The sequence below is a fragment of the Schistocerca gregaria genome, chromosome 2 (genome assembly GCF_023897955.1).
Source record: "Schistocerca gregaria isolate iqSchGreg1 chromosome 2, iqSchGreg1.2, whole genome shotgun sequence".
Lineage (NCBI taxonomy): Eukaryota > Metazoa > Arthropoda > Insecta > Orthoptera > Acrididae > Schistocerca > Schistocerca gregaria.
The window spans coordinates 217,506,778-217,528,849 of record NC_064921.1 but is presented as its reverse complement, the minus strand read 5'-3'; positions in this window follow the sequence as shown (position 1 = coordinate 217,528,849).

Sequence of the window (22,072 nt, the reverse complement as noted above, 5' to 3'; positions counted from 1 at the left end):
TACATCCTCCTTTCAAGACACTGTCCATTCCGTTCAACTGCTCTTCCAGGTCCTTTGCTGTCTCTGACACAATTACAAGGTCATCGGCGAACCTCAAAGTTTTTATCTTCTTCATGGATTTTAATACCTACTCCCAATTTTCCTTTTGTTTTCTTTACTGTACAGGTTGAATAGCATTGGGGATAGCCTACAACCTTGTCTCACTCCCTTCCCACCCACTGCTTCCCTTTCATGCCCCTCGATTATTATAACTGCCATCTGGTTTCTGTACAAGTTGTAAATAGCCTTTCGCTCACTGTATTCTACCCCTGCCACCTACAGAATTTGAAAGAGAGTATTCCAGTGAACATTGTCAAAAGCTTTCTCAAAGTCTACAAATCCTAGAAACGTAGATTTGCCTTTCCTTAACCTATCTTCTAAGGTACGTCGTAGGGTCAGTATTGTCTTATGTGTTCCAACATTTCTACGGAATCCAAATTACCGGCCGCGGTGGACGAGCGGTTCTATGCGCTTCAGTCCGGAAACGCGTGACTGATACGCTCGCAGGTTCGAACCCTGCCTCGGACATGGATGTGTGTGATGTCCTTAAGTTAGTTAGGTTTAAGTAGTTCTAAGGTCTAGGAGACTGATGACCTCAAATTTTAAGTCCCATACTGTTCAGTGCCATTTGAACCAATTTTTTGGAATCCAAACTGATCTTCACCGAGGTCGGCTTCCACCAGTTTTTCCATTCGTCTGTAAAGATTTCGCGTTATTATTTTGTAGCCGTGACTTATTAAACTGATAGTTCTGCAATTTTTACATCTGTCAACACCTGCTTCCTTTAGGATTGGAGTTATTATATTCTTCTTGAAGTCTGGGGGTATTTCGCCTGTCTCATACATCTTGCACCCATTTCGTCTTCATCCAAGCCCTCTTCCATTTTCATAATATTGTCCTCAAGAATATAGCCCTTGTATAGACCTTCTGTACACTCCTTCCACCTTTCTGCATTTACTTATTTGCTTAGGGCTCGGTTTCCATCTGAGCTCTTGATATTCAAACAAGTGGTTCTCTTTTCTCCAGAGGTCTCTTTAATTTTCCTGTACGCAGTATCTGTCTTACCCCTAGTGAGACATCCCTCTATAGCCTTACATTTGTCCTCCAGATATCCCTGCTTAGCCATTTTCCACTTCCTTCGATTTCATTTTTGAGGCGTTTGAATTTCTTTTTACCTGCTTCATTTACTGCATTTTTATATTTTCTCCTTTCATCAATTAATTTCAATATTCCTTCTGTTACCCGAGGACTTCTACTAGCCCTCGTCTTTTTACCTACTTGATCCTCTGCTGCCTTCACTATTTCATCCCTCAAAGCTACCCATTCTCCTTCTACTGTATTTATTTCCCCCATTCCTATCAATCGTTCCCTAATGCTCTCCCTGAAGCTCTCTACAAACTCTGGTTCTTTCAGTTTATCTAGGTCCCATCTCCTTAAATTCTCACCTTTTTGCCGGTTCTTCAGTTTTAATCTACAGTTCATAACCAATAGATTGTGGTCAGAGTCCACATCTGCCCGTGGAAATGTCTTACAGTTTAAAACCTGGTTCCAAAATCTCTGTCTTACCATTATGTAATCTATCTGAAACCTTTCAGTACCCCAGGCCTCTTCCATGTATACAACGCTCTTTTATTATTCTTGAAACAGGTGTTAGCTATGATTAAGTTATGCTCTGTGCAAAATTCTACCAGGCGGCTTCCTCTTTCATTTCTTACCCAAATTCCATAGTCACGTACTACGTTTCCTTCTCTTCCTTTTTCTACTATCGAATTTCAGTCACACATAACTATTAAATGTTTGTCTCCCTTCACTACCTGACTAATTTTTTTTTATTTCGTCATACATTTTATCAATCTCTTCGTTATCTGCGGAGCTAGTTGGCGTATAAACTTGTACTACTGTGCTAGGCGTTGGCTTGGTGTCTATCTTGGCCACAATAATGCGTTCATTATGCTGTTTGTAGTAGCTTACCCGCACTCCAATTTTTATATTCATTATTAAACCTACTCCTGCATTACACCTACTTGATTTTGTATTTATAACCCTGTATACACCTGACCAGAAATCTTGTTCCTCCAGCCACCGAACTTCACTAATTCCCACTGTATCTAAATTTAACCTATCCATTTCCCTTTTAAAATTTTGTAACCTACCTGCCCGATTAAGAGATCTGTCATTCCACGCTCCGATCCGTAGAACGCCAGTTTTCTTTCTCCTGATAACGACGTCCTCCTAAGTAGTCCCCTTCCGGAGATTCCAAATGGGGGACTATTTTACCTCCGGAATATTTAACCATACAGTGAACATGCATGCTCTCGGGAAAAATTACGGCTGTAGTTTCCTCTTGCTTTCAGCCGTTCGCAGTACCAACACAGTAAGGCTGTTTTGGTTAGTGTTTCAAGGCCAGATCAGTCAATCATCCAAACTGTTGCCCCTGCAACTACTGAAAAGGCTGCTGCCCCTCTTCAGGAACCACACGTTTGTCTGGCCTCTCAACAGATACCCCTCAGTTGTGGTTGCACCTATGGTACGGCTATCTGTATCGCTGAGGCACTCACGCCTCCACACCACCAACGGCAAGGTTCATGGTTCATGGGGGGGGGGGGGGGGGGGGGGGGGGGGGGGGAAGAATGTTCAAATGGCTCTGATCACAATGGGACTTAACATCTGAGGTCATCAGTCCCCTAGAACTTAGAAGTATTTAAACGTAACTAACCTAAGGACATCACACACATCCATGCCAGAGGCAGGATTCGAATCTGTGACCATAGCGGTCACTCGGCTCCAGACTGAAGCACCGAGAACCGCTCAGTCAGCACCGCCGGCGAAGAATAATGTAATAATTCCAATTCCAAAGGAAGCAGGTGCTGACATCTGCAAATATTACCCAACTATTAGCTTTATAAATCATTGTTCCAAAATACTATTACGAATTGTTTGCACAAGATTGCAAAAACTAGTAGAAGCCGACCTAGGGGAAGATCAGTTTCGATTACGAAAAAAATGTACACGCGTGGCAACACTGACCGTATGACTTATCTTAGAGAATAGGTTAAGGAAAAGCAAATCTAAGTTTATAGAATTTGTAGAGTTAGAAAAGCTATTGACACTGTTGACTGGAACACTGTCTTTGAAATTCTGAAGGTAGGGTCGGTAAAATACATGGACCGAAAGGCTAAATATAACTTGTACAGAAACTGGACGGGAGCTATAAGAGTTGAGGAGCGTGAAATGGAAGCAGCAGTTGAGAAAAAAGTAAGACACTGTTGTTATCCTATCGTTGATGTTCTTCGGTCTGTACACTGGACAAACAGTGAAGGGAACCAAACAAAAATGTGGAATATGTATTAAAGCCCAGGAAGAAGAAATAAAAACTTTTGATTTTTTGCCGATGTAACTGCAATTCTGTCTAAGACAGCCAATGACTTGGAAGAACAGCTGAACGGAATGGACAGTGTCTTGATGGGAAGATATGAAAATTAACAAAAGCAAAACAAAGATAATGGAATGTAGTCGAATTCTATCAGGTGATGCTTGGGAAATTAGATTAGAAAACGAGACACTTAAAGTAGTGTATAAATTTTGTTAAAATGGTTCAAATGGCTCTAAGCACTATGGGATTTAACATCTGTGGTCATCAGTCCCCTAGAACGTAGAACTACTTAAACCTAACTAACCTAAGGACGTCACACACATCCATGCCCGAGGCAGGATTCGAACCTGCGACCGTAACAGTCACGCGCTTCCGGACTAAGCGACTAGAACCGCTAGACCACCGCGGCCGGCTAAATTTTATTATCTGGACACCAAAAAACTGATGATGTCCGAAGTAGAGAGGGTATGAAACGGCAATGACAACAAAAGCGTTTCTGAAGAAGAAAATTTTGCTAACTTCGACCATTGATTTAAACAGTGGGATATCTTTTCTGAAAGTATTCCTATGGAGTGTAGACATGTATGGAAGTGAAGCACGTACGAAAAACTGTTTGGACAAGAAGTGAATATAAGCATTTGAAATGTGATACTACAGAAGAATGGTAAAGATTATATGACTAGATCCCATAATTAATGAGGAGATATGGAATGTAATAGACACGAGATACTGGAACAATCCGATCTCACATTTGAGAATATTAAAGGTTTTTTGCCGAATAACGTTCGTGCGAAACTGGTAACTGTACCAACTCTTGACCTGGAATAGTTTCTCACGATTGTGGATTAGATTAAACCCAATTATGAGAGCACTCAAAATTCAAATGAGTAAGGTTGCCATCCCTATGAGCCGACACAGGGATATAGCGGTTATTGATGATTCGGAAATCGTCGGGACAACGTTTCCATGGGAGAAATAAAAAAAAATTAAATTGAGGGTACCATCAAGAAATAACCGTAATTCTCGGAATGGTTGCCGCGGTCCCGGCAATAATAGGAAACGTGGTTATAGGAATGGAAATGAACACCCGCGCATAAATAACAATTATGGAAACAACGGCAATTGGAGCGACGTAAACCAAAATCAGCGAAACACCGCCCCCAATTAAGGTCCGAATAAGAACATGGCAAAATACCGATCACTCTGTAAACGTTGATCGCAAACGGCGATCAGAGGGCCTAGATTCTGCGCTGCCGACCGAAAATTGTAACTGGAGGAACGACGCTAATAAACAATTATTTTTAAGGTATGACAAATTAATCGACATGCGAGATGATATTTATACAGGTAAGAGATATGGTGTAAAAGATATAAACGATGAAACAGAGACGATAGTTAATGCCAAAAGAGGAACATGTGATACTAGGCATATGAGTGGCTACAAATCTTTTTTCATACAGCTAGTTTAATGAAATAAAAAAACCTATCAACTTTACCTGTGCAGTTACAGGAAATAACTCAAAAGACATCAAATTACAAACCCATATTCCAATAACTTTTTCTGGATTCACAATTATTTGTGCTTTCCTGGTGGTAGAAAACTAGTTGTTAACTGACTCTAAGGGATGGATTTTTTTTCAGGCTGTATCAACTTAAAGTAGACCTAGGCAACGTCAAATGTTATCTTCACTCAGACTATAATGTTATTTCAGGTGAGTTAAAGCAAACAAAGTCTTGTGTCAATAACCATTTGGCAGATAAAATAAATATCTGTCTGATGTATCCAGAAGTCTTTTACATGTATGATCAATGTAAGGAACGGATTACAGTTTTACGCACTATTCACAGTAAGAGATCACAGAGGAAATAAGAGTTTTACGCACTATCCAGAGTAAGACAGAACAACCAGGTAGTTTATCAACTGCACACGGATAAAAGCTATGTACATATTTACATTGTGGCTGCAATATTTGCATATTTGTGAAAAGAAACTGAAACTATTCTGACTGATAATGCAAGTAATTTCACAAGTGCGAAATGGAAAGAATTTGTCAAGTCACATAAAATAAAATGTATATATGTATCTAAATTTACCCCAAGACCAGCCAAAAGAACGGGTGTTTCGTGAGTTTACCAAGGTTATCAGAAATTATACACCAGACAGACACGCTATGTGACCTCTTTCTACAAATAGCAAACAAGTTGCCACACTCTTTAAACAGGTTTTACACCAATGGAATTAATGTACAATAAGTATAAATTATATAACTGAAGTAAAACCTTACTTAATTTTGCGAAAACGAGATACTGTTAAAAACGGTTAGAAAAGCCCTAGTAACGTCGGAAGCAATGACACAAGTTAGGAAAAAACAGTATGATAAAAGAATAGGTCGCACAACTACCCCTCAATATGCCACACACAAGAAGTTTAAGAAAAAATGGTTGTTGTTGTACACAGAACCATACATTACAAGTGGGACGTCACGCACTTGATGCTATTTTTTGAGCAACCGAAAAGCAGGGAAATTGCGTGCGTACCGTAGGTGCAACCACAACGGAGGGGTATCTGTTGAGAGGCCAGACAAACGTGTGGTTCCTGAAGAGGGGCAGCAGCGTTTTCAGTAGTTGCAGGGGCAACAGTCTGTATGATTGACTGATCTGGCCCTCTAACAATAACCAAAACGGCCTTGCTGTGCTGGTACTGCAAACTGCTGAAAGCAAGGGGACACTATAGCCGTAAGCTTTTCCCCAGAGCATGCAGCTTTACTGTATGGATAAATGATGATGGCGTCCTCTTGGGTAAAATATTCCGGAGGTAAAATAGTCCACCATTCAGGGAATCAGCGTTTGGGAAGGGAGTGAGTCAGGCTTGTAGCCTCTCCCCGATGTTATTCAATCTGTATATTGAGCAAGCAGTAAAGGAAACAAAAGAAAAATTCGGAGTAGGTATTAAAATCCATGGAGAAGAAATAAAAACTTTGAGGTTCGCCGGTGACATTTGTAATTCTGTCAGAGACAGCAAAGGACTTGGAAGAGAAGTTGAACAGAATGGACACTGTCTCGAAAGGAGGACATAAGATTAACATCAACAAAATCAAAACGAGGATAATTGAACAAAGTCGAATTAAGTCGGGTGAAGCTGAGGGAATAGATTAGGAAATGAGACACTTAAAGTAGTAGAGGAGTTTTGCTATTTGGGGAGCAAAATAACTGATGATGGTCGAAATAGAAAGGATATAAAATGTAGACTGACAATGGCAAGGAAAGCGTTTCTGAAGAAGAGAAATTTGTTAGCATCGAGTATAGATTTAAGTGTCAGGAAGTCGTTTTTGAAAGTATTTGTATGGAGTGTAGCCATTTATGGAAGTGAAACATGCCCGATAAATAGTTTAGACAAGAAGAGAATAGAAGCTCTTGAAATGTGGTGCTACAGAAGAATGCTGAAGATTAGATGGGTAGATCACGTAACTAATAAGGAGGTACTGAATAGAATTGGGGAAAGAGGAGTTGGACATGTTCTGAGGCATCAATGGATGACAAATTTAGCATTGGAGGGCAGCGTGGTGGGTAAAAATCGTAGAGGGAGACCAAGAGATGAATACACTAAGCAGATTAAGAAGAATGTAGGTTGCAGTAAGTACTGGGAGATAATTAAGCTTGCACAGGATAGAGTAGCATGGAGAGCTGCATCAAACCAGTCTCAGGACGGAAGAAATAAACAACAACAACAACGTGCATTTTATCCACACAAAGATTTCAAAGAATTTATATGCCAAACATAAGATGTCAATGCACCTCCACCACTTCACCACCTACAACCTTTGTGGAAAATGTAGTCTGTCTGGCAGAAAAAGAAACACGTCTAGCATGTGATACAATATCCGTTTTACACTTTACTACACGAAAAATATACACATTACTTACGAAACAAGTTGGAGAATCGCATAATTAGTGTTAGACTGGGTAAAATTCAAGTTAAGTATTAAGATTCTTTAAAATCCATTAGGAAAAGTCCGTTTTCTATTCAGAATTAAATGACAGCGTACAAAACGCACCTTAAACGCATGTTTTGGATACAGTGAATACGAATGATATCAATCCAGTCTGGTAGCCTGCCCTTGACGAAGCGTGTGTGAGGAGATAGCTGAGTTCCGCATAGTCAACGTTACCTCTGTCTCCTCATCACACTTTCGACATAGTCTGCAGCGGCCAAATTGTCGCATGCCCAATGCACTACACCAAACACGCTTGCGCTCCGCTTAACAAAGACTGAATGTGAGAGACACAGTGCGTCGTTCAAGCATTAACTAGTGAAAATGACAAAAGAAGACTTAATTGCATGAACGAAATACCATGAACAAACCGCATTAAATAAAAAGACACACACACAAGACCAAATTATAGGAAATTCTAAAAAGTGAAGTATACAACTAGTTATAGGAACAAAGAGTGCACCTGGTAACCCATATAACTAGCCAACGAATTAACCATAGAAATAAACATATATAACGAGTATTGCTACTGCACTCCTTGAATTTTGTACACAGATTTTGCTGGTATGAAATATTTTATCTAATAACATGTCCATTTTGCAACGTCATTATGTGACAAACTTCAAAACCAACTCCATACAAATGACCGTACGTGCGTGCAGGACTATGTACAAGAAAAATGATATGTCACGTAAGATGCTATATATGTAAAAGAAATTACTTACACGGAAAGAGCACGAGGAAAGAACTACTTACAGAAAGGCTACCATTATACCAAGGAGTAAATAAAACAAATGTTAATCTACAAAGAGAAAAAGGGTAATGAATATACTAACGCTGCGAAAATTAAGTGCGATTTATATTACACTATCTGCAGCTACTTACAGTAAGAAGTAACAATGCTGTTTATATAAAACTATAACCGATTAAGCTGTGACGATTGTGCAGTACTTCACACTATTCTATTGAAAATTAGCTTTACATTAAAGTGAATACGAAAAACTAACGTACTGAATGGGAAGGAATAAAAAAGAAGAAGAAAATGAATTTAGACACACATGATTAAAACGGTAAAAACTTTGCATAGTTAGCAACTACAGTCCTCAAGATAAGTTAAGGTGCATTACTGAAAATAAACATTATTTACAGAAATACAGTGCAGCAGGCAAATCACTGTCAAAGAGAGCATAAGGAAATATGAAATAATGATAAACATATGCGTTGAGATGTATGAAGACGAAACGTTGCTACCAAAATATTAATGTACCAGGTTGTACTTTATGTTTGTGTGTGAATGAACATTGTGACTGATCCACGAGCTGTTATGCATAATTAAAAGGTTATGTAGTAATAAGTATTTTGGTAGCGAATGATATATAGAGCAGCACATCCCGTTTGGCGAAAGGTTTGACTTGGATGTGGAAGGTACCAAATAAATGCCCCACACCCCCTCATATTAGTTGGTATGTGTAACTGTCATTGTGTATAACTTTATGGACGTGAGGGTAAGTAGGTACACTTATATTCAAGAAGTTGAAACAGTTTAACACGATCGTAGCTCTGTCACCTGAAGAGAAATAACGAGTACAGTGGATCTCGCACTAACCTAGCCTGCGTGTTAAGCGTTATGTAAAGCTTTGAGAGCTATAACCAATGAAGTCTACACATGCTTATGCAAGCAACATCTAAGACTAAATTAACACTTATTTTCACGTTGTAAAAAGACAAATACAAAACTAGTGCTGTATAAACACTGGAATGCTATATTTAAACACGACTTACCAGAGCACCTGGACATAAAATGCAATGAAGACATGTAGATCGGTTTATAGGATAAAAAGACTGTTTCAACAGTCATTAGCTGAGTGAAAAATATAATTATTAACCAAAGGATTTTGAGAAACTATACTGTGACCAGAACACGGATTTACAACCAGTATTTCACTTATTCTCGTAAACTTCTCGTGAAAATAAATACAATACTAGAAGATGCATGATGTTTATCTTAAACAGTAGTTGCTCGATGTAATTCCTATGCTTTTCCCTTCCTCGTGTAGTAGTGAAATTGCTCTTGACTGTGTTTATGATAATATCAGAGTTCAAGTTGAACGGGAGACGTGTAAAATTCGGAACGTAAATTCTTCACTCACTGAAAGAAATAAAAAGGAAAAAAAATTTCTTAGAGCTACAAATAAAGGTGTCAGCAAAAATTAATTACGCGAAACTTCGTATTAGAATATAGATATGATTGTCTCATAATTGCGCTTGTATAATTTTTAGTTGGTTCATGTCTTTGTAAATGTGTTCATGTATATTTTATAAACCTGTGAAAACCCATCTAAGCGACATCAGACATATTAGAGAGTGCAATACCTGTGAAAGAGTGCTACGTAAGTTGTGCATCGTAACTAATGGTTAAAAATCCTACCATCGTACCTAATGGTTAAAAAACAGTGCTGTGCGACGATTCACGTTCACAATCGCCAAGTGAGTCATCATCTGTAATGCAGGAAGTTTAATGTATCTGCCGTGTCGAGATGAAAAACTGGAACAATGGCATGTGTGTGCTAATGGAAAGCTGAACACTCACCAAAACGTCGACAAAGATTTGATCCAGGCGTAGCTTGTCCAGTAGAGTCCTTCAGCCTCACTATGAAGTGGAGAATGTTGTAGCTTACGGAACCCGTAGGTGGTTGTAAATGCGTGTCCTGAGAGGACACTACGAACTGTTCATAGTAAATCACCCGTGCGAATAATACTCTGCGTGGTGTAGAAAACAATAGCAGCGCAAAACGTCAAACAATGTAGCCAGCTCACGCCAATGACTCAACAATTGGAAAACAAAGGATGGACAAGACACCAATTTTTTTTGCAAATTAAAGGAGAGACACGCAGTTTTCATACACATAAATACAGATAAATATTTAATTAAATCTGAAAAAGGATTACATGACGTGAAAAAATTTGTTATATTTTCCTTATATGTGTAAAGCAATGATTCATTAGTAATTTTAATCTAGTATGACAATGTTTTTGATAAAATATATGACATTTGATAATAACAGGGTTTCCAAGTAGCTAACACACAGTAGTCAAACTGTATATTAATGGCTAATAGATAAATATGCCAGTAGTTCAAGAGCCAAAATAAAAGTTTTTGAACCTTCAGTTATGAAACAAGACGACTGCACCTTGCCCCTCTGGGTAAAAAATGTAAAATGCATATATTATTAAGAAAAAGAAATTTTATACTGTGGTATGTGTATGAATCCACACCTCACAGTAGGGGCCATGTGTGACGTCAGTTGTTAGATGTTTCCAAAGAGGTGTACATAAGATAAAAATGGAATTGATGCACTTCACCAAGAGAATTGTGACTGTAACTTCTTTTTAAGTCGGCAAAAAGAGAGAAGTCTGTGGTAGGTTTTGATGAAAAGAGGGCGTGATCATTTTATCGCTCTTCCCACTGTAACAGTTTTTATAATGACATTGGAATATGAGTTAACATAAATAAAGTGAAATAAATTACAGTGCCTGTGTATTTATTCGATAAACAATTCATCTAACCGCATCGAAATATAAGTTTCTTTCATTAGGCGACAAAGTCAACAACTAGCAACTTTTATAGTGGCTGTATACAAGACAACCATCGTAGTGGGAAGAAGAAGTAAATTTTGCCACTGAGAAGAAAATACACCTAAGAACATTTAATATTAAATTTCCTAGAAAGTTTATTTCAGATGTGTTGATGGTGTCTCTTCGGTAGGTGGCTGTTAAAGCATTTCATTAATTTCCATTTATGACTTCATGGTTAAAAACCAGGAAACATTTCCAATTCAAAAAATCTAATTCATTGTTAAGCCAGTAGGAAAAAATAGAGCAGAACACAAGAGCCAACATAAAGATGTATAACGCACAGATCGCGTTAGCGGTTATAAGTTAAAAACTACCAAGAGTAAACTTTTGTCAACGTGTAATTTTATTTATAATTATTCTTGCAGGTACGACGGCCGTCAGCGACGTTTCGATTCTTGCTACAGGAGATAATTTCAGAAGCTTTAAAAATGCCCACTCAAGTGATATCACTTATGTAAGTGCTTCAATTACTTTTTATAATGTCTGCAAAGTAATGAGTGAGGCCTTAAAAGACTTAAATAATTGAGTATTTTGCCCTCTTCTGGTAAACGCGATAGGTCGACATTAAATACTCTCTTTTTTAATTCGACTGTCGCGCAGTCCTTACAGAATTTTCGCTAGATGCATCGCAATGCATCTGGAGTGGCATTGCCATTTTTGTGGTTCCTCGTAGCAAATCTATTTCTTGTTGGTAAACTCAGGAAATTCCATGATACGCCACTGTTCCTGAGACTGTGATTTGGAAAACCCAGCTTGGAAGTACAAAAGACAAAAAAAAACTCAGGTTTCGAAACGACAGTCAAACCAAACAACAATGGCGCCAATATATGACGGACGTATCGATAGTTGCCGAAACGCCCTTTGATGTATGGTCTAAATACAGACAAGGTTGATTTCAATACTGTTTAATCGACCCAAACATTGGACCAAAGGTGTTGGCGCCAACGTTCGTCCCAATGTTTTCATCTAATTGTACAGTGTTTTTCGTGAAAATGTATTGCAAGAATCTAAAACGATGATGATCGTCAGGAATTATTGACATAATATTGGAGAAGAAGAATCTCATCCTCATAACGAGATCAAGAGGACAGGTATAAGGTAATAAACCACTATCTCAACAGCATCGCCCTCAATACTGTGGTCTTAATGACATGCATCTGTTAACAGACTAGATGGATAACCAATTGCTTGTTGTTTGCTTTAAAGGAGCCTGATTTTAATACGCAGAACAGGAATCAAGCAAACGCAAGTTATTTTGATCAGCTAGTGGCCAAAAGCAGTGCTCATATTATAGTTGTAGATCTCTTACGCCCATTTTTCCACTTTTGCTTGCTGTGACGTAAATATTCCCTGCCGCCCTAGCAAGATCATGCACACGAAGAAGAATCGTAAGGAGCAGAGAACCTCCAACTGCTCACAGCGCAATACATAAGTTTCCAGCCAATTTACTATTCACATTAACAGTCGGCACAATTGTATACGAATGCATTAAGAGATTGATATTAATTTATCTTGATACAACTTTCTTGGTACGTCTAATTTCCAGGGTTCCTTTCATATGCATATCCTCTCCAAATCCCGATTGGTCGGAGTTGAAAACAAATTCCGTACTGGAATAAGTTTTATCTCATCCACAAATTTTTAGGTCGATTCCGCAGTTTGCTGTGCATCGCCAAGTTGACACTTTGTTTGAAATTTCATTGTCTCAAGCCTTCCAGTTCTGTAGCATTATTTGAAGTTATGCAACCATCCACCGCTTCCCTTGAAATAACTGTAATCAACGCCGCGTGCAGTTTGATGTGCATGACGTAGTGAACTGTATTGACCATCCTTCGAACGTGCAAACACCAGTCTTTGTAACAAGTGTGTCTTTTCCTCCTTGAATATCAGTAGTTTTCCTTTACATGATCACAACCGCGGACGTATTCGGAATCTGTTCATAATTGGACAACGATGGTCCTTCATTGCTTTTCACTGGAGACGGGATTCGTGACCCCTTGCCCGAACAAGGATGATGAACTACATGGCTCGACATATGTTTGAATGTCACTTTCAGTTGTTAAGCACGTACCTTCATCACTGTATCCCACACGTACATTTCCCGCACAGTCGAGCATATACGACACCGCACATTCCACTAATTCATCTCGCAGAAACGCTAATATTCATCTGCCACATCTTTCTCACTCTGCGAAATTCTTTGATTTCCTTTATGACTAACGGTAACCGTTGTTGTAGATTTAATGCAATGTTTGCATTGTTGTCGCGCTGATGGCAGTTATTCGTCAACTAAGCAGTTCAGCTATGTTTCGCAGCTCATGCTCACTCTCGCCACCTTCTATTTTCAACAGCTAATATTGTGGTTGCATGGTAGACAATACGCGGAGCGTCGAATACCCTAAACATCATTGGCCTTTTGCGACCTCGCACTCAACGGGGTCTTTGCTACTACTACTCTGCGTAATATATTTTCGCCGTAATCTCTCTCGTAAGGGTGACTAAAAACCAAACAATAACTATTGGTCCTTCCTTTAATTGTTACGAATTAAAATAAACAGTTGTCAGCCGACTAGTGGGTATAATAGCTGTGACTAATTCAAAAGAGCTATCATTGTATTCGCCCTAAATAAAATGGGGAAAAATCGGATGCGGATTTGAAGTATTCTCCTCCGGAAAAAAAGTCAATTGTCTTAACCAATACGCTACCACACATACATAAATACTTTCATGTCCGGGAGTTGGTGAAAGACCCCTACAATATGAGGTACAGCCAATTCTGGTATCTAAAGTGAAAGTCATGAATGATGATCAATGTTATTTTCGACTACCTATTGCAAGGGTTCTTTCCAAGATGAAGTAAGCGGCTCTTAACAGTTTAGCCAATGCAGAACACAGTGACTTTAAAATATTAGTATCTAGTGCTTGCCGAGGCCAAATAAGAGGTCTCTCACCGTCATGCTCATCATAACAACCTGGACACAACCAGCCGAGTAATTCACAGCATTATCGTCTTAGAAGAAACTGTCTCCTACTGAGAACAATGACAAGTGAGCGATCACTATCGCCTACACTTGTTTTACAGACCTAATCCAATCACCTTTCTTCCAGTGTGACACACCAAAGAATGCCCATACGTTTCACCGTTGGTGGAATATAGCCAGAATTCTTATGTACACTATGCGAAAAACCGTCCTCCTCTAGATAACAGTGCAACTTTAGACGCATCAGACAATACTACGCGTTTCCCTTGGTCAGCAAATTTTGTGCTCATTGCCTCATGAAGGAAGTTTCTTATTTTCATTTACCTTGTTTAGATGTGCCTTGATGTGGCATCTCTAGCATTAATGTTTTCGATATACACTCTTGGAAATTGAAATAAGAACACCGTGAATTCATTGTCCCAGGAAGGGGAAACTTTATTGACACATTCCTGGGGTCAGATACATCACATGATCACACTGACAGAACCACAGGCACATAGACACAGGCAACAGAGCATGCACAATGTCGGCACTAGTACAGTGTGTATCCACCTTTCGCAGCAATGCAGGCTGCTATTCTCCCATGGAGACGATCGTAGAGATGCTGGATGTAGTCCTGTGGAACGGCTTGCCATGCCACTTCCACCTGGCGCCTCAGTTGCACCAGCGTTCGTGCTGGACGTGCAGACCGCGTGAGACGACGCTTCATCCAGTCCCAAACATGATCAATGGGGGACAGATCCGGAGATCTTGCTGGCCAGGGAAGTTGACTTACACCTTCTAGAGCACGTTGGGTGGCACGGGATACATGCGGACATGCATTGTCCTGTTGGAACAGCAAGTTCCCTTCCGGTCTAGGAATGGTAGAACGATGGGTTCGATGACGGTTTGGATGTACCGTGCACTATTCAGTGTCCCCTCGACGATCACCAGAGGTGTACGGCCAGAGTAGGAGATCGCTCCCCACACCATGATGCCGGGTGTTGGCCCTGTGTGCCTCGGTCGTATGCAGTCCTGATTGTGGCGCTCACCTGCATGGCGCCAAACACGCATACGACCATCATTGGCACCAAGGCAGAAGCGACTCTCATCGCTGAAGACGACACGTCTCCATTCGTCCCTCCATTCACGCCTGTCGCGACACCACTGGAGGCGGGCTGCACGATGTTGGGGCGCGAGCGGAAGACGGCCTAACGGTGTGCGGGACCGTAGCCCAGCTTCATGGAGACGGTTGCGAATGGTCCTCGCCGATACCCCAGGAGCAACAGTGTCCCTAATTTGCTGGGAAGTGGCGGTGCGGTCCCCTACGGCACTGCGTAGGATCCTACGGTCTTGGCGTGCATCCGTGCGTCGCTGCGGTCCGGTCCCAGGTCGACGGGCACGTGCACCTTCCGCCGACCACTGGCGACAACATCGATGTACTGTGGAGACCTCACGCCCCACGTGTTGAGCAATTCGGCGGTACGTCCACCCGGCCTCCCGCATACCCACTATACGCCCTCGCTCAAAGTCCGTCAACTGCACATACGGTTCACGTGCACGCTGTCGCGGCATGCTACCAGTGTTAACGACTGCGATGGAGCTCCGTATGCCACGGCAAACTGGCTGACACTGACGGCGGCGGTGCACAAATGCTGCGCAGCTAGCGCCATTCGACGGCCAACACCGCGGTTCCTGGTGTGTCCGCTGTGCCGTGCGTGTGGTCATTGCTTGTACAGTCCTCTCGCAGTGTCCGGAGCAAGTATGGTGGTTCTGACACAACGGTGTCAATGTGTTCTTTTTTCTATTTCCAGGAGTGTATTTCCCTTAAATATACTTTCATTGCTGCTTTGTTTTCTAAAGGTATGATAAGGTGTACTGACACTCTCGTGGCAGAATTCACCTCATTCGGTACTTTCGGTTTCTCTCCCGGTCCTGTATCTGGCGCACGAAACTTACCGATAAGCCCATAACAGATCCAGAGACATATAGTAGCTTTGTAACTGTCACTGAGGTTAAACATGCGGCAAATAGTACGGAAATAACAATATACTTTTGTTGCAAGTCTGTATTGTCTGTCATTACCTTAGATTATGCAACATGACAACGATTACAGACATATATCTGTTACTCAAAGCACTTTGAGACAGTTAGGACTATCATACAATGTAAGCTTTCACGGCCGGTATTGTCTTCACTTAAAATTTCCGGGCTAATAGGCCGTGGTCGAAGTATAAAAATCTCTCCTGACGTTTCGTCTCCGACTGCGGGAGACATCCTCGGAGCTAAAGCGGCGAACTGCTTTACCTCCGAGAATGTCTCCCGCAATCGGAGACGAAACGTCAGGAGAGAGTTTTATACTTCCACCACGGCCTATCAGCCCGGAAGTTTTCAGTGGAGTTAGGACTATGTATAAAGAGAAAAGATGAGACGACGTCTGTGTGAGAGATGTTACAATGCCAAGTAGTACGTACAGTGACTGGGAATGTGAAATGAATGTATTAATATCTTTTACATTATTAAATAACGTCATAAAATAGTACTGTACACTAGGGATAAACCGAATGTTTTCAAACAGACGGGTCTTGCGTTCGCGAGGGTGGACGCTTCAGTCTTCATCCGGCCATCCTGATTTACGTTTTCTGTGATTAACAGCTTCTTACTTCAGGCAAATGCCGGGATGGTCCCTACTGTACGCCCACAGCCGACCACCCATTTCCCCCCCCCCCCCCTTTCTCAAACTAGACCTGTAAGTCCGTAAATATGAAATTCCTGTATAAATGAATTACTTTATTTTTTTCTTAAATTGTATACCAACACATAGCCGGTATCCTCGTAAAAGTCATACTCATATGAATAAAGCTACTACTACAATCACTAGCAGAAGAAAAAAAAACGACGTTTGTGCTTCACAGATAAGTCAGAAAACAAGTTTTTATGGATCATCTGAGTACAGTAGCGAATCATCAACATCAGTGATCCTTGCGATAATCGTATTTCTCTAATTTATAACATTTTTTTCGATAGAATCAACGTTTCCCTTCTTTTCGAATATTTCGCAAAGTTATTTTCATCCTTTTTTAAATTTTTTTTACTGCTGTAAATATGCTTTATGTTCTTTCGATTGTATTGATTGCCGTAGTTAATAAAGACGTGAGTCAAAATTTCACACTCCAGTAAGTGAAAACTAAAAGAAACTTAACAACGAGTTATCAAAATTTAGATATCTCAGTTCGAATTAGCTGTAGCATTCTGTTGCCGTTTAAATTTCGTATTGGAAGCAATAAGATCTTAGAATCAAGCTCTATGAAACTCGATAAACTGAATAAAAAGCCGATCTAATAAAGACGCAATCCTTTCGGAGAAAGCGCATCTCTCTTAATGTGCTTTTTTTTACCGTTCGTCAGCATGAGACGGAACGTGAAGATGGCGCAGAATTACGTGATACTTCTTGCATCCGCGCTGTCTTAAAGTTTTAATGAAAGTCTCGGATAGTTGAACTTAAGTTCAGATTGCACTTCTTTCTCCGTTCTTCCAATTTCCTTTTGTAGCGCGAAGTTAGCTACTTCAAATCAGAAGAAAATAACGTGCCGAGTACAAATTGACTTAACTTCGAGGAAAGCTAACTTTACAATACCATAATTTCGGAGGCAATGGAGTCCTCCTATTCCTTATTTATGCGAATGCGTCGTACCCCGTTCCGTGTCATAGTCTACAAGGAAATATTTCGGCATAATTTCCTCTTGCACCAGTATCCGTACTCGTTATATTAATATTTTCATTTTTGGTGGATACGAATGATACACTAGATAGAAGCAGCGAACAGTAACTGTCTTTTTATTAGGGCACATAACTTGCTGACCTCTTGCTGCCAATGGTAAGGTAAAGAACTAGCTACTACTAAATATTAGCAGTTATTAAAGGTAAGAAGTAATTAGTTATTAACATTAACTGAATTTTCCGTCAGTGCTCGACAAAACATGATAACAGTATTAAGAAGGAAAACACTTCCTAAAGTTCTGTAAAATTATATTTATTCAGTCACGATTTGGCTTTAAGCTTCTCAGACCACCTTCAGTGGCATCTGAATTTTGAAACACGGATACACGTGACGTGCGACTTACACAGATATTATTTGTACGGAAGATAGGAAACGCACAAAGTGTTTATATAGCAAAACATTACAATAGTTATGCTAACCAAAAAGGGTAAACAAAGTTTTTTTCTGGAGGTAAATATAATAAATAGACATATAAAATGAATTTACAGTTTGAATCTAGTATTCGTAACGACAACTAATTTGACAACGGGGAAAATGGTAACTGAGTCTCAAATTCAAATCGAATGGCTCTGAGCACTATGGGACTTAACATCTGAGGTCATAAGTCCCCTAGAACTTAGAACTACATAAACCTTACTAACCTAAGGACATCACACACATCCATGCCCGGCCCATGATTCGAACCTGCGACCGCAACGGACGCGCGGTTCCGGACTGAAGCGCCTAGAATCGCTCTGCCACATCGGCCGGCGACTAAGTCTGTTCATTAAATACCAGGCTGAATTCTGTGTCTTGTGATTTTTGATTTCCATTATTTCCAACAGGATCATGTTTCTGATTGCTTGGGCGGAATGCAAAACTTCACATTCTGCATCATATGGATGGTTTTCTGCTAAAAAATGATCAGCAAAGGTTGAATCTTTCTTCCTTAATCTACAGCTTCTCTCATTTTCACGTAGCCTGCTTTCAACAGCTCAGCCTCACTGATCGATGTACACTTTTTCACACTGCTTGCAAGTGATTTTATGTACACCACTCTATGCCAGGGTTTACATTTCTTCTGTACTATAGAATAAAACTTTTTATATGTCATTGGTATTATAAAATGTAGGTCTGCAGCTGCGAGCCTTTAACTTTTTTGCAAGATTGTCTGAAATGTTGTCAGTAGATGGAATTTTATACCAGGTTTGGAAACTATTGAGTGATTGCTGTTGGTCAGGGTACATAAGTGGCGTAATTTTATTCATTATCTTTTTCCGCATAACATTATCAAATAGGGCAGAGCTATAGCCATTGCTGCAGGCGATTTGTTTTACTGTTTGTAGCTTTGTTTGAAACGCTTCTTTGGATAATGGAACACATATGAGGCGATCCACCATTGAATGGAAAGCTGTATGTTTGTGGCTGTGTGGATGACGGGAGCTTTCTGAGATTGCTGTATCAGTAGCTATGGCTTTTTTTCGTTCTGCAGTACGAGAAAACACGTGTTTAGCATTTACACCAAAGGGGCAGCCGAGCTTTAACGTCCCCGTCCCACAGACCGATCACCATCATCAGTCTGGAATGACCTTATTTCAAGAGAAACAGATATGCACATAGAGAGATAGCGGCCGTATAGCGTAAACAAGGTACAAAAAGGCAGTGCGTTTGCGGGACTTTCAGTTGTACTCGTGACTCAGGTGGCAAGGTTTCCGGCACGACTACGGCCACAACGGAAATTAACAGACTTTGAACGCAAAACGGTAGTTGCAAGCAGACGCATGGGACATTCCATTTCGGATATTCCGAGATCCACAGTGTCTAGAGTGCACCGAAAATAGCAAATTTCACCCATAAAATCTCACTACTGACAACGCAGTTACCAACGGCCTTCACTTCACGACTGAGAGCACCAGTGTCTGCATACAGTTTTCCGTGCTAACAGACGAACAGCACTGCGTGAAATAACCGCAGAAAACAATGTGGAACGAACGACGAACGTATCCATTAAGACAATGAGGCGAAATCTGATGTTAATGGGCCATGGGAGCAGACGGCCGACGTGAGTGTCTTTGGTAAGAGCACGAAGTCGCCTGCAGCGCCTCTCCTGGGCTCGTGACCATATCGCTTGGACTCTAATCTACTGGAATAGCGTGGAGTGGTTAGATGAATCCCTACATCAGTTGGCAACAGATGATGGCAGGGTTTGAGTGTGGTGTAGTACCCATGAAGCCATGGACCTAAGTTGTCAATATACCAATTCAAAAAATCAGATAAAAATTCACTTGACGCCTTCCTGAGAGACAATCTCCACTCATTCCAAATTAATAATATAAGTGTAGACCACATGTGGCATAGATTCAAAGAAGTAGTATCGGCAGTGATTGAGAGATTTATACCAAATAACTAACAAATGACGGAGCTGAACCTCCTTGGTACGCAAACAACGAAACAAACATACCAAATTTAAACAGATGCAAATTCCCCAAGATTGGCGACCCTTTAGAAGCTCGAAATTTAGCGCGGATTTCAATGCGAGGCGCCTGTAATAGTTTCCAGAACGAAACTTTGTCTCGAAACCTGGCAGAAAACCGAAAGAGATTCTTGTCGTATGTGAAGTATGTTAGCGGCAAGAAACAATCAATGCCTTCTCTGCGCGACAGCAATGGAGATACTATCGAATACAGTGCGGCCAAAGAAGATTTACTAAACACAGCCTTCCGAAATGCCTTCACAAAAGAAGACGAACTAAATGTTGCCGAATCCGAATAGAGAACAGCTGCCAACATGAGTAACGTAGAAGTAAATATCCTCTGAGTAGTGAAGCAACTAAAATCACTTAATAAAAAACAGTCTTCTGGTCCAGACTGTATACCAGTTAGGTTTCTTTCCGCGTGCGCTGATGTATTAGCTCCATACTTAACAATCATATACAACCGTTCGCTCGACGAAAGATCCGTACTCAAAGACTGGAAAGTTGCACAGGTCACACCAATATTCAAGAAATGTAGTAGGGGTAATCGACTAAATTACAGGCCCATGTCGTTAAAGTCGATATGCAGCAGGATTTGAGAACATATATTGTGTTCGAACATTATGAATTACCGCAATGGAAACGGTCTATTGACACACAGTCAACATGGCTATAGAAAACATCGTTTCTGTGAAACACGACTAGCTCTTTATTTACATAAAATGTAGAGCGCTATTGTCAAGGGATTTCAGATCGATTCCATATTCCTGGATTTCCGGAAGGCTTATGAGACTGTACCACACAAGCGGCTCGAAGTAAAATTGCGTGCTTCTGGAATATCGTCTCATTTATGTGACTGGATTTGTGATTTCCTGTCAGAGAGGTCGCAGTTCGTGGTAATAGACGGAATATCATCGAGTAAAACAGAAGTAATTTCTGGCATTCCCCAAGATAGCGTTATAGGCCCTTTGCTGTACCTGATCTATATAAACGATTTGGGAGACAATCTGAGCAGCCGTCTTCGGTTGTTTGCAGATGACGCTGTCGTTTAACGACTAATGAAGTCATCAGAAGAAATATCTGAATTGTGCGAAAAGTGGCAGTTGACCCTAAATAACGAAAAGTGTGAGGTCATCCACATGAGTGCGAAAAGGAACTCGTTAAACTTCGGTTACATAATAAATCAGTCTAATCTAAAAGCCGTAAATTCAACTAAATACCTAGGTATTCCTATTACGAACAACTTAAATTGAAAAGAACACATAGAAAATTTTGTGGGGAAGACTAACCAAAGGCTGCGTTTTATTGGAAGGACTCTTAGGAACTGTAACAGACCTACTAAGGAGACAGCCTACACTACGATTGTCCGTCCTCTTTTAGAATACGGCTGCGCGGTGTGGGATCCTTACCAGATAGGACTGACGGAGTACATCGAAAAGTTCAAGGTAAGGCAGCACGTTTTGTATTATCGTGAAATATGGGAGAGAGTGTCACAGAAATAATACATGATTTGGGCTGTAAATCATTAAAAGAAAGGCGTTTTTCGTTGCGACGGAATCTTCTCACGTAGTTCCTATCACCAACTTTCTCCTCCGAATACGAAAATATTTTGTTGGCACCGACCTACATAGGGAGGACCGATCGCCACGATAAAAAAAAGGGAAATCAAGCCTCGTACGGAAAGATGTAGCTGATCATTCTTTCCACACGCTATGCGAGATTGGAATAATAGAGAATTGTGAAGGTGGTTCGATGAACCCTCTGCCACGTACTTAAATGTGATTTGCAGAGTATCCATGTAGATGTAGATGAAGGCACTGTGCAAGCTGCTGGTGACTC